We start from the raw sequence: 13,576 nt of genomic DNA, 5'->3' as shown, positions 1-13,576 counted from the left end.
GGCCGTCGGACTGCGAGAAGGGCTGTGTGCAGAAAGAGAGAGAGCGAGAGAGTGAGCGAGAGGTGGCGGTTTACATGAAGCAACGTTATTTTAAAAAAAAATACGAAATGATGAACGAAGCAAAGTTCCGAATACACCGAGCATCTTCTTGTTTCCACTGATCGTAAAAAAGAGAGAGAGATGGTAACACGCGTGATGGGACTGAGAGAGAGATTGTGACACGCGATGGGACTGAGAGAGATTGTGACACGCGTGATGGGACTGAGAGAGATTGTGACACGCGATGGGACTGAGAGAGAGATGGTGACACGCGATGGGACTGAGAGAGATTGTGACACGCGATGGGACTGAGAGAGAGATGGTGACACGCGATGGGACTGAGAGAGATTGTGACACGCGATGGGACTGAGAGAGAGATTGTGACACGCGATGGGACTGAGAGAGAGATTGTGACACGCGATGGGACTGAGAGAGAGATGGTAACACGCGTGATGGGACTGAGAGAGATTGTGACACGCGATGGGACTGAGAGAGAGATGGTGACACGCGTGATGGGACTGAGAGAGAGATTGTGACACGCGCGCCTTCCCAAACTTTTCCGAGTCGCCCTTGGGAAAGAAGGGGGGGGGGGATAAAAAAATAACTAGAAGGTTGCTCTGTCGCCATACCTCAATGGGCCATTTGCATGAAGCGTCGCTGATCGTGCGCTACGTTTGCCTCTGTCGGGCTGGGCTCCGGTCATTACAAGGAATGTTGCTTGGTTGGCATGCGTTCATGATGAAAGGAAGTTAATGGGGCCCTCCCTGTGCAATATCAGCCCCCCCACCCACCCACCTTGCAAAAGGTTTCTATTTGGCTATTTGGTGTTTGAACATCTTAACACCTGTTTTGTTATTCCTGGTTCTTTCGGTAAAGTCACGTAGAAGGGAAAGAACCAAGAATATGAATTCCTGCAGTCACGAAAGCTTAAAATCGGAATTTAACCTGTTTATTTGCCAGAAAGGCTAAAACCTTCGATTTGAAGCTTTCGTGACTGCAGGGATTCATCTTCTTGGTTCTTTCGGTAAAGTCACGTAGAATGGAAATATAAAATAATAAAAATAAAACATAATAAAATAATTCTCACGACGTTTCGGCCACAACGCAAGCAGCCGTCCTCAGGTGAAGACCAGGTCTGTCAGAAAGACAGCATCGTGAGAATTATTTTATTATGTTTTATTTTTATTATTTTATTATTTCCATTCTACGTGACTTTACCGAAAGAACCAAGAAGAGGCTAAAACCTGTTCATATTTTTCGATGTGCGTATTGTTTGGTTGGCCAGGTGGCGGGCCTGCGACACATTTCATTTTTGCTTTACGCACCCTGCTCATCTCGTTCGAGCGCTATCCAGACTCGGTCCTCCTTAGCTTGCGACATTTGATGGGAATTGGGCAAATTCTGAGTGAACCGGCCATCGAGGCTACGTTTACGGCGTTGATTCAAGTCACAGGATCGGAGGGTGGACGGGCAGTGCCGGATTATCGTAGTAGCAAAAGTAGCTACTACATTTGTAGAAGCTACTACACATGTAGCAGCTACTACATATGTAATAGCTACTACGCATGTAGCAGCTACATATGTAGCAGCTACGGGCCCCGCACTTTCAAGGGCCCCGCGCTAAGTGCTTTCAAGCTATCAATTCCGGTTCAGTGATTCTGCACTTGCTCTATTACTATAGTACTATACCGCCTTCAACTTTTATGAACGACTGGGCGTTTAAGGTTAGAGATTTGTCGTATTATCTGGCTGTATAGCAAATGAAACAAGTATAACCCGTAAAAACAAAGTTTTTCACTATAAATCCTTTATATGCGTGGTGGCTAGAGTCCTCTCGTCCTCTGGCTTGAGATGGCTGCCACCTATGGGTCAGATGATTGCATGGCAGCATTAAGCAATTGGTAATTAAATATAATATTTTTGTCCTAAAAAGTGTAAAATTTTGGGAAAAAATTAATTTCACGAACATTTATTGTCACGCACAACGAGTCTGTGTGGAAAATGTCAGCTCGATTGGATCACGGGAAGTGGGTTAAAAAACGACCGAAAGATTTGCACGGTCCTAAGCAAGCAAGCAAGTGAACTTAATATAAAGGATTTAAAAATACAATTACTCTTCAATACAAGTCAAAAATTAAATCGTGTTTTTGTATTTTATTTTATTTAGGGCCCCTTTATAAGATACGCTACAGGCCCTGCACTAGCTTAATCCGGCACTGTGAACGGTGCAGGGTCATTCGGAGATAGGGGGGGTGGTGGGTGGGTGCGTGAAATTCACCATCACTCGTGCCGTTTACAAGCCCGCTGCTGCGGCCAGGCCGAACCAACAGGTGCCAACGCGATCTCTCGGTTTTTTTTCTCCCCCTCCTCCTCCTCCTCGGCCTGACACTGATCCTCAAACACTTGCGACGGAGGCAACCGGTGGACAAAAGATTTGAAGCGAGGGTCAGGGGGGGGTGGTTACGGACACACACCCACCTGGCAGTCATCAATCAGCCCTCCCTGAAACAGATCCCAGCAATATCCAACAAGTCTCTCCCCCCCCCCCATCCTCCGTGTCTCTGACTCGCTCACTTTCTCTGCTGTGTTATTCTTTGGTTCTTTCGGTAAAGTCACGTGACTTTACCGAAAGATCCAAAGAATAATTCCTGCAGTCACGAAAGCTCCAAATCAAGTTTGAACCACTTCTACGGGGAAGTTTTAAGTTAGTTTTTCTCTCTCTCTCTCTCTCTGGGTTTTTTCGTTGTCTCTATCTCTGCTTGTGTATCGGTCTTCGTGTCTGTGTTTTTTCAAATTTCACACTTAATTTCTAATTTAGCAATCTTTGGAAGAACGTAATCAACCAGGCTATGCGTTAATTGTGTGTTGACCGACCCTCTGTATTGCATTGCATTACATTTCACGTGACTTTACCGAAAGAACCAAAGAATAATTCCTGCAGTCACGAAAGCTCCAAATCAAGTTTTTTTTCTCTGCTGTGCTTAATTCACCGTCAGGACAAAGAACACGCGACGAAGTGATTCCCTTGGCCAATGTCTGTGCACCTTTCCCGAAAGCGATCCCGTACGCCGATTGCGGGCATGCACGTAATGCATCTTCAACCTCCATCGCACCGGAGGTAGCCAACCGTGCTTAATCGAAGGTGCATCCCTCGGTAGGCGGAACGGACGTGTCCTGAAAAGTTGTAGTTTGCTGAAAAAAAGCAAACTACCGTTTTTTTTATTCTTAGGTTTTTTCGGTAAAGTCACGTAGGTAAAAAATGTTTTAATTAATAAAAGTAAAATAAAACAAATTAAAAAATTCACGACGTTTCGGAAGCAACACGAGCCTCCGTCTTCAGGTGGAACCGTCACAGCCACGACAGCTGTATCAAGTAAATGAGGCTACCGTTGCAACGAGTTGCCGTATCACGAGGTGATGACTGCGCATGTGCGTGCGCTATTCAAACCCAACACTTTCTGTAAAGTGATGAGAAAACTCCCCCCCGCCGCCCCCCATCGCAATCGGAGAATGCCTTTGCAGGCTGGCAACAGAGAGACGCGACCACACGCAAAGGGGTGCAGCTGCTGCTGCTGCTCCTGCTGCTGCTACTCCTGCTGCTGCTGATCCTGCTGTTCTTGCTGCTGCTCCTCCTGCTGCTGATGATCATGCTGCTGTTACTGCTCATGCTGCTGCTACTACTGATGCTGCTACTGCTGCTGCTCCTGCTACTCCTGCTGATGCTGCTGCTACTGCTGATGCTGCTGCTGCTACTGATGCTGCTCCTGCTGCTCCTGCTGCTCATGCTGCTCATGCTGCTGCTACTACTACTGATGCTGCTACTGCTGATGCTGCTACTGCTGATGCTGCTGATGCTGCTACTGCTGATGCTACTGCTGCTATTGCTGGTGCTGCTGATCCTGCTGCTACTCCTGCTACTGCTGATGCTGCTACTGCTGCTACTGATGCCGTTGCTGCTGCTGATGCTGCTACTGATGCTGCTGCTGATGCTGCTACTGATGCTGCTGCTGATGCTGCTACTGCTGATGATGCTACTGCTGCTACTCCTGCTACTGCTGATACTGCTGCTACTGATGCTACTGCTGCTACTGCTGATGCTACTGCTACCGCTGCTACTGATGCTGCTGATGCTGCTACTGATGCTGCTGATGCTGCTACTGATGCTGCTGCTGATGCTGCTGCTGTTGCTGCGGCGACGGAACAAACAGCGGCAGCAAGGCACGACTCACATCCATGCGGGACGCATGCGGAAGGTCGTCCACCCGAGTGGTCCTGGAAAGGGAACTTTATTGTTCCAGCAACACAGCTCCACACCGGCACACTCGGAAGAAGCTCCCTCCCACAGCGTGGCCCTGTGCTCACGTAGCCCCCCACCCCCTCTGTATATTCTTCTGCCCGTCCCTTCCACGCGACCCAGGGAGTTGAACACGCAAACTCCAAATAGACAGCAGCAGGCGTCAGGGTCGGGATTGAAACGACGACCTCCTGTATACCAGGCGAGGGAGTTAACACCATTCCACGCGACCCTTTCACATGCAGGGCACCATGATGATGGTGTGGGGATCGGTAGTGTAGCGGGTAGCGCGCTGCACTACGAACCCGGCCACACGAGTTCGATTCCCGCTCACGGCCAACACCACTGACGACTATCTGAACCGGTCCTGGGCCTCCCCTAGGTCGACTCAGAGTCAAATGGGTACCTGGTGTGGTATGTAAAAACATCGCCACTTGGGAGACAAAAGGCGGCCGGGCGGTGGTGTTGGCCACCCACCCCCTCGTGTGCCGTGCCGGCCTTCATTGGTGCTTGCTAACAGCACTTGCCCCTACAGTCTTTGAATGCTATACGGGGGATCTTTGTTGGTTGATGATGATGATGATGGTGGTATAAACAAGAATATGGCAACACATTCAGCTCTTCCGAGCTGGTAGTCTAAACAAGGCTGAGAGCATCGTACATGAAATGTGGTGATCATGCATGTCACATGACATGCATGCAAGGAATCATGGGAGTCGTGGCTTTCTGCTGTTTGTGGGCAGTCTGTTTTGTGGGCAGTCTGTCAATCCACTGCTGGATGAAGGTCTCCCCACCACGCCGTGCAGGCAGTGATGACGTTTTGACCATACTTCACCACGCTGGTCAGCGGCCTAACATATGATCCGGGCGCATTCCGGGTTGCATTTGTCTGGATTGCTGATCATTCAAAAGTTGTAGGAGTAATACGGCGCAGTACCGTATTCGGTATTGGCAAAGTAATGATCTAAAATCACGACCTGAACGGTGATCTGACTTAGAATTGCGTTCATAATGAGCAATTTCTCAAATTGTCGCAAATTCCAAATGTATTATTATTATTATTTGCCCTTTAAATTGTCACTCGAATCATCATCATTATTTTAATTTTTTTGTATCATACTCGTTTTAAATATGAACGCAATCCCTAGAAGAAGAGGAAGTCAGCCGATTGCATGCTTCCCACACCCCTCCGAATTTTGCAATCCAAGATTACAGTCGCGGCCACACCACAACGCGCGGAATCCTGCTGCCTTCTGCCCTGCAAACAAGGGGCGGGGTGGGTGGAGAGAGAGTGGAGGGTGTTGGGGACCCTTGTGGATAAGTGGCAAAAGTGAAGTCGCCCTTTTGGGTTGGCTTGTTTCTCCGTAAACAGAGAGGCTTCCAAGTGGCGCGGCGTCGGACCCTTTGAGTGAAAGGTTTCCTATCAAAAAAAACTTTCGCTCGCATTGCCTCCCGCGCAGATACAAATACCTGTGACCGCGTCTGAAGATTTCTGCGTGATCGCAAATGTATTGGGGTGACGTCACGTGATGTCTGATTTGCGGCGCCTGGGCCTCCCCTAGATCGACTCAGGCCTGAATTGACTACCTGGTGTGGTGGATAATAATAAAAAAACGCACACACACAAGCACTCGGGAGACAAAGGCAGTCGGGCGTGGTGTTGGTCACACCACCTCCTATGCTGGCATTGATGGGCGCACACCAACAGCACTTGTGCCAATAGTATCTGTAGGCTTATATGGGGTTTCATCATGGGACCTCCTTTGCCAGTACCAAAATATACTAATAGGGTTTTTCCCCTTTTTTCTGGCAACAAAACTGACACCTTTTGCAAGGAATCATGCTTACACATTAACCACAATACTTGCAGTCAAATGCAAACAAAAAACAATACTCTGATAATTTATGCATTATCTTTGAAACTGATTGGTCCACACCAGAGACAGCTTTCTTTAGAGCCTAGTCTCATATGGTGTTCGACCAGATGACGCCAAAAGGCTGCAAGTATTGTGGTTAATGTAAACATGATTCCTTGCAAAAGGTGTCAGTTTTGTTGCCAGAAAAACGGGGAAAACCCCTATTAGTACTTATATGGGGTTCTTTGCCCGGCCGCCTTTGTCTCCCCAGTGGCGATGTTTACACACATCACTAGATACCCACTTGAAGGTTGAGTCGACCTCGGGGCTCGGAGGGGGGGAGAGAGGGGGGCAATCCCAGTTTAAATATTCATCTCCGTTATTGGTCATGCACGGGAATCGAGCTCGGGTCACCGGGTTCGTAGCGCAGCAGAACGCTAACCACTGCGCCACCGCTCCCCACACAGACGCACAAACACACAAACCAAAGACGCCCCGTATAGCCTGAACAGACTGTTGGGGCAAGTGCTGTTAGCGAGCACCTATAAAGGCCGGCACGGCACACGGGGGGGTGGGTGGACAGCACCACGCCCGGCCGCCTTTGTCTCCCCAGTGGCGATGTTTTTACTCACCCCGCCAGGTACTCATTTGAGGCTGAGTCGACCTAGGGTAGGCCCAGGACCGGTTTAGATAATCGTCACTGGTGTTGTCCGTGAGCGGGAATCGAACTCGGGTCGTCAGGTTCGTAGCGCAGCGCGCTAACCGCAACACCACCGCTCCCTGACAAAACACACACACAAGCACGCGCGAAACACACACACACACTCGCGCACGATGACTGCAAGCAAGAAATAAGTTCTGTTTCCATTTGTGGCACGCACAAGCGGCCTTGTTTGGATTCCAAACAAGGCATAGACTTTGGGAGCGTGTGTTTACACAGATTCTCCCATTTCCAGACGTTCCTTCTCTGGGGACAAACGCAAGGCTCCCTCCACACGTGGACGCACACATCTGCCCCGGCGGTGAGCTGCGGTGTTGATGGAAGGGTGGTGTGGTGGTGGGGAGGAGAGGTTTTGAGCATGGGGATTGAGTCGAGGATGCTCCGAGTGAACTGTGAAAAAGAGCTTGAAAGTTCATCGGATTCTTGCAGTATAAATAAATAGTCTGATTCGGAACTGCTCCTCCTCGGGTAGGTTTCTGTTACAAACTAAATGTAACTTTAAAAAAAATATTTTAACTACATTTACACGTTGTATGTGGCAGGCATACTCAATGTGGAAGTGCTCAATGTCATCAAACAGTTTTGAAGCAGTGGTGGACATTCCACATTTACATGCTGGTGGAGCAGTCTCTATGTATGCATGTTGAACTTCTTTCACACCGTACGTAGCCAATCGTGTTAATCAGAGGGCGCGATGGACGGCCAACAAACTAAACACAAAAAGCAGTTCAAAAGAAATGAGTTTTCAATCTAGACTTAAACGTAGCTGGCATCATTTCTTCCGGTAATCTTGCGAAGTTCTTGCAGCCAGACAACGTTTGAGAGCTTCCAGGGTCCTCCCCGCTCGATCCAGTGTGGCATGGGCTGCACGTATTTTGGAACTTTCTTTCCGCAAGCGTGCGTAGCCAAACGTGCTGGCCGGACGTGGGGTGGAGAACAACTCAACTCACACACACGCACGCAAGCAGAGCTGTAGACATGAGCGGCTCGAGACAGAATACGGTCTGAAGCAACGTGTCTGCGTGGGCTCGCGTTTATTGTTTGTGTCACACTTAAAGTGGTAAATAAGCCCAAGGTGGTGGTGACTTTTGTTTCATTTTTAACCATCGAAGACCAATCATGTTCCTCTTGTGGATACCTTGTCCATGTCGCCATGTGTGGTGGAGTAAAGTGTGAGTACTCACACCCCTTACGAAATGTCCATCTAGCTAAATACTCAATAGAGCTCCTTCTAGTGGAGGCCCTTCAGCCAGCAGGAATGTGAGCAGGAAATTTCAGGGCTGCACCTTTACCATTTTTTTTCATCATCAATATCATAATGTTCTTGATCTATGACTAGGTCTGAGTTTCTATTTAAAGCGTCACCCTGGAATATATGCATTACTTAACGCAACTCAACTTATTATTTCAGCAGGTAAGGCCCACTGAACTATATAGCTTATTTTTCAGAAGCGATCTGGCTACAAATGATAACTCAACAAAGTGGCTTATCACGTGGATATTTATAGCAGCCAATACTCTAAACGCGTGTTTTTAAATGTGGAGGGGAAAACCAGAGGACCCGGATAAAATCCATTAGATGCAGACCTTTCTAAAATCCATCTCTTTATCTCCTTCCTAGCTGTCATTTATCTCCCGTCAATATCCCATGAATAGGGATTGTTTTCAGATGTAAATATTTCAGGTCTTTAAAGGCGACTTGGGATAATTATAAAAAATTGGATAGTTTAAAATGTCAACTTCACCGATTTCCGTGCAAACAAAAGCAATGGCACCTGATGCCACGTGACAGCACGCAAGTGAGTAAAGATACTCGATGTCATTTCACGTGACATTATACTTTCGGATCAATCCGAAATTTCATATCCGGGCTCGAATTTCAGATTATAAATGTTTTTGTTCTAAATGATTTTTTTTTTATTAGGTTACACATCCAGACCTTCTTTTGTCATTATGAAATATGACTTGCTTCACCAGTGCTCAACTATCTTGTGAATATATTTGCACGGTAGCGAGATGTTAACTACCTCGCCTGGTATGGAGGAGGTCGTGGGCTCGATCCTGACCCTGATGCCTGCTGTATATTTGAAGTTTGCGTGTCCTGCTGTATATTTGGAGTTTGCGTGTCCTGCTGTATATTTGGAGTTTGCGTGTCCTGATGGATATTTGATCGTGTGGATTTTTCGCCGGGTCGTCGGAGTTTTCCCCTCTACATTTAGAATCATGCATTATAGAGTATGTGTCTGCGATAAATTTCCACATCGTTAAGCTATCATTTGTGGCCAGGTCGCTTCTGAAAAAAATGTATGTAGCTCAGTGGGCCTTACCTGATAAAATTAAACGTCTCATTTATATTTGACCTCCGATTGCGCGTGTGTGAGTGGATGCGCGAAATATTGGCGCGTGCGTGGGTATTGTTTCCGAGCTGTTTTGTCAAAGCGTCATGTCGTGGCCCCAGTTTTCTCTGAACTCTGACCGATGCGCGGACTTTTCGTGACCGCCGTGGCAATTGTTGCTCGTGGCGTATTGCGCTCACATTTTTTTTATTATTCGGAGTCGTGTTTTTTTTTTGTTGTTGCTGGGGGTCTCGGCACCCGCCAGCCGGTCTGACACGAAGCCCGGAGTTTGTGGGGGGGGGGGGCGGAAACAAGCAGGTGGCCTTGAGAAACAGTGTCTCCATCCGCTCTTCCCCACGTGGGAGTGATTAGCCCGTTGGAGCTTTGGGAGGGAAACGGTGGGAGGGAAGACTTCTGCAGAAAATGACGAAAGCAGGAGAAAGACACGCACACACACACGCGCGCAACTCAAATGTCTCGCAATGGTGAATACCGCGATTCGCGCGCCTTCGAAATCTGCGTCCCATCGCACGCCCCTTCAACGGAATTCCTCTCGACCTCCGGCCAGTTTCCCCCAAAATCCACGCGCACTCTGACGTCTTCACGATTGAGTATCTAATCGCTCAATTTTGTTGCGAAAATTGGGTCTTCAAATTTGCTCGTGAACCGAAACAATAACTGTTGACGCGTCAATCAACGCTTGCACGCGTGACCGCTACATTTTGTTTAGCCGCGTCGGGTAGTTGAGGGTCTTGATGACACACATTTCACCAGATTATTGCATGAACTAATCCAAAAATATATTGTGAATCCTGATATTGCCTGCGAAAACCAACGTGTTAAGTAATCTTTAGCACAGTACGCGACTCAGATTCGATCCTATTTGTGTTCGTCTCATCATCATCGTCATCGTAATCATCGGTCGAACATCATCGTCAGCTTTATCATCGATCAAAACATCATTATGAATTGGTGCGCCGCGGTGGTGAGATCTTTCTCCCCTTGTATGCAGGAGATCGTAGGTTTGATCCCAACCCTGACGATGCCTGTTGCACGTTGGGGTGTCCATGTGTTCAATGTGATCCACGTGTTCTCTCTCCCTGTGGTTGCGCGGATTTCTCTGGGTTTTCCGGTTTTGCCCTCCACATTGAGAAACTTGCGTTTCGATTATCTGGCAACTATAAATTCGCACATGCGATGATGGTAGAAGCCACTTCGATGAGCTATCATGTTGAGCAAGGTCGCCTCTGAAAAATAGTTCAAAGCTCTGGGTTTATTTGCTTAAAAAAAAAAACATCCTTGCCTATCCGAACTTGCTGAGAATTTTTGTAACGAAACAAGGTTATTAAAATTAACGAAAAAAATCAGAGGTTCGGGAAAATAATTTCACCAAGTGCAGTGGCATCGATGCCTATTTTGGACAACTCGTAAATTTTCTGATGATAATAATAAGTAAACACAACGCATATGTTTTTTATAAGTATCATTTTTTGTTACAAGCGAAACATTTTAGTAGGGTAATACATTGAAATATGGAATAGACACAACTATAAATGTTTATGGGTAAACGTGTGTTTTTTTATATTGAAAAATATGGAACACTGCAGGACAACGTTTTTGCAGGTCCAAACAAAGTGTTGATTTTTTCTTCATGAAATGCGAATGGAAGGACAACAGTTCACATTCATCAGGTGTCACAATGAACGGCTGGTGATTTTAGTGGTGTACATTGAACTGTGCGAAGAGATAAGTCGACGAAATGAATCAGTGTCCATGTCAAGTGAATAGCAGTGAAGAGAGAACCATGACATCTGTGGTTAAGCTACAAATTTGCACGTACATATGGACACACAAGGACAAAGATCCCCCGTGTAGCCATAATAGACTGTTGGATAAACTTCTGTTTGCGAGCACCTATAAAAACTTGCACGGCACACGAGGGGGTGGGTGGCCAGCACCACGCCCGCCCACCTTTGTCTCCCTAGCGGCGATGCTCATACACACCGCAACCAGATTCTCATTTAAGTCTGAGTCGACCTAGGGGAGGCCCACGGCTGGTCCAGAAAATCATCACTGGGCTTTGGTGGCCGTGAGCGGGAATCGAACTCGGGTCGCCGGGTTCGATGCGCAGCGCGCTAACCGCTACTCCGCCGTGCCACGAGCACACACACACGCGCGCGTACGAACGCACAGACACGTCTCGAGCCGCACCGAACTACGGGGCGACGATCGCGAGCAAATGCCCTTCGAACTTGTTGGGTTTCATCTTCTTGGTTCTTTCGGTAAAGTCACGTAGAAGGGAAATAATAAAATAATAAAAATAAAACATAATAAAATAATTCTCACGACGTTTCGGCCACAACGCAAGCAGCCGTCCTCAGGTGAAGAATTCTTCTTCAGCCACAACGCAAGCAGCCGTCATCAGGTGAAGAATTCTTCACCTGAGGACGGCTGCTTGCGTTGTGGCCGAAACGTCGTGAGAATTGTATTTTATTATGTTTTATTTTTTATTATTTTATTATTTCCCTTCTACGTGACTTTACCGAAAGAACCAAGAAGATGAATCCCTGCAGTCACGAAAGCTTTAAATCGAAATTGTTGAGTTTCGCCAGCATTGTGCAGCTGCGGTAAAACTTAGGGCACGCACGCGGACACCAAAACACCGGACGAAGAACACCCCAGCCACGCTTGTACAAACACACCCGAGCTCGCACTCCCACACGCACTCCCACACGCACAAAGACAAAGGTAAAGATCCCCCGTGTAGCTTTAACAGACTGTAAGGGCAAGTGCTGTTAGCGAGCACCTATAAAGGCCGGCGCGGCACACGAGGGGTTGGGTGGCCAACACCACTCCCGGCCGCCTTTGTCTCCCCAGTGGCGATGTTTACACCCCGCCCCAGGTACTCATTTGAGGCTGAGTCGACCTAGGGGAGGCCCAGGACCGGTTCAGATAATCGTCACTGGGTGTAGGCCGTGAGCGCGAATCGAACCCGAGTTGCCATGTTCGTAGCGCAGCGCGCTAACCGCTACACTACCACTCCCCACACACACACACTCACACACACATGCGCACACATGCGCACACCAGTGCGATCAAACGGGCTGGGTGCTGTCTGTGTTGCCCTGTGGTCGGGACCAGATGGAAGCGGCGATCGCTTTCCGTGCTCGGAATAAGCGCAGTCAGAATCGCCGAGAGGCAAGGGCGCACGTGACCTGAATTAATTAGACATTTTATTAATTGACAAGCAGAGGGAAACTCCCACGTCTCTCCCTCTCTCTCTGTTGCTCAACTGCCTGTTTTTACCAGCCCAGTTAATTATTGCAGCCGGAGAAGTGAAAGGCACGAAAGGCACGAAAGAAAGGCCCACGGACCTCCATTGGTTGGAACTTTTGGCAGTACAAATTCAGCAGCGCTTGATTTTATGTTTTGTTTCAATGAGATGGCTGCAGCCGCGGCTTAATGCCCAGCACGCCGGACTTTCAATCCCCTGGGCGCAGAAATTGTTCGAGGCAATGGGGAATATTCTTGAATCTCTCCCCCCGCGCCTCTGTCTACCGGGCGATATGAAAACTGAACGTGTTTCCACCGCAATTCGTCCTTGGACGGATCGTGTGTGCCGGTGGGGTTACATAACGTGACTACCCCCACCTCTTCCGAGATGCCTGTGCCATCGTGGAAGAGTAGGCCAAAAAAATAGTCGTGAGAGGGACCTCCCTAAAGCGTTGGTGCATCGCCTACCTGTTAGGCGACGGTGCAGCGATGACCCCTCCCCCGCCCCGGTTCACGGGGATGCATTTCCTGAAAGCTGCGACGATGCATATCGAAACGACGTAAATCGAAGCGAGCTACAGGGCAGTTTGTTGTCCTTCCCCAGCGCCTCCGATGAACACAGCTGGCTATAGGTACGGCGCGAAATAAGTCCAACATACATAAATACACATGGAGAGACTGGGCCCCGCCATGTGAATGTGACATTTCCACGACTGCTTCAAAACTGCAAAGATGTAATGGAGCACAGCCACATTGATTATTTCAGCAGGTGGACTCCTTGACTCTTTGTAAAATATCATCATCAGGCGTGGTCCATCCACTGCTGGATGAATGCCTCCCCGGACTGTTGGAACTCTCCCCCCCCCCCCCCCACACACAGATCAGTGCTTGCTACCATCCGTCTAACTCCTGCACGTGAACCGATCTCATCACTCCATCTCCGTCGGCCGCCCGTCCTTGCAAAACATTCTCCCGTGGTTTTTTTAATTTTTATTATTTTCCATCTACGTGACTTTACCGAAAGAACCAAAGAGTATTATTCTCCCCTTTGTTGAAC

This window comes from Lampetra fluviatilis, chromosome 38 (assembly GCF_964198595.1).
Source record: "Lampetra fluviatilis chromosome 38, kcLamFluv1.1, whole genome shotgun sequence".
NCBI classification, from domain to species: domain Eukaryota; kingdom Metazoa; phylum Chordata; class Hyperoartia; order Petromyzontiformes; family Petromyzontidae; genus Lampetra; species Lampetra fluviatilis.
The sequence above is the reverse complement of the archived record's forward strand: the minus strand, read 5'-3'. Positions refer to the sequence as shown.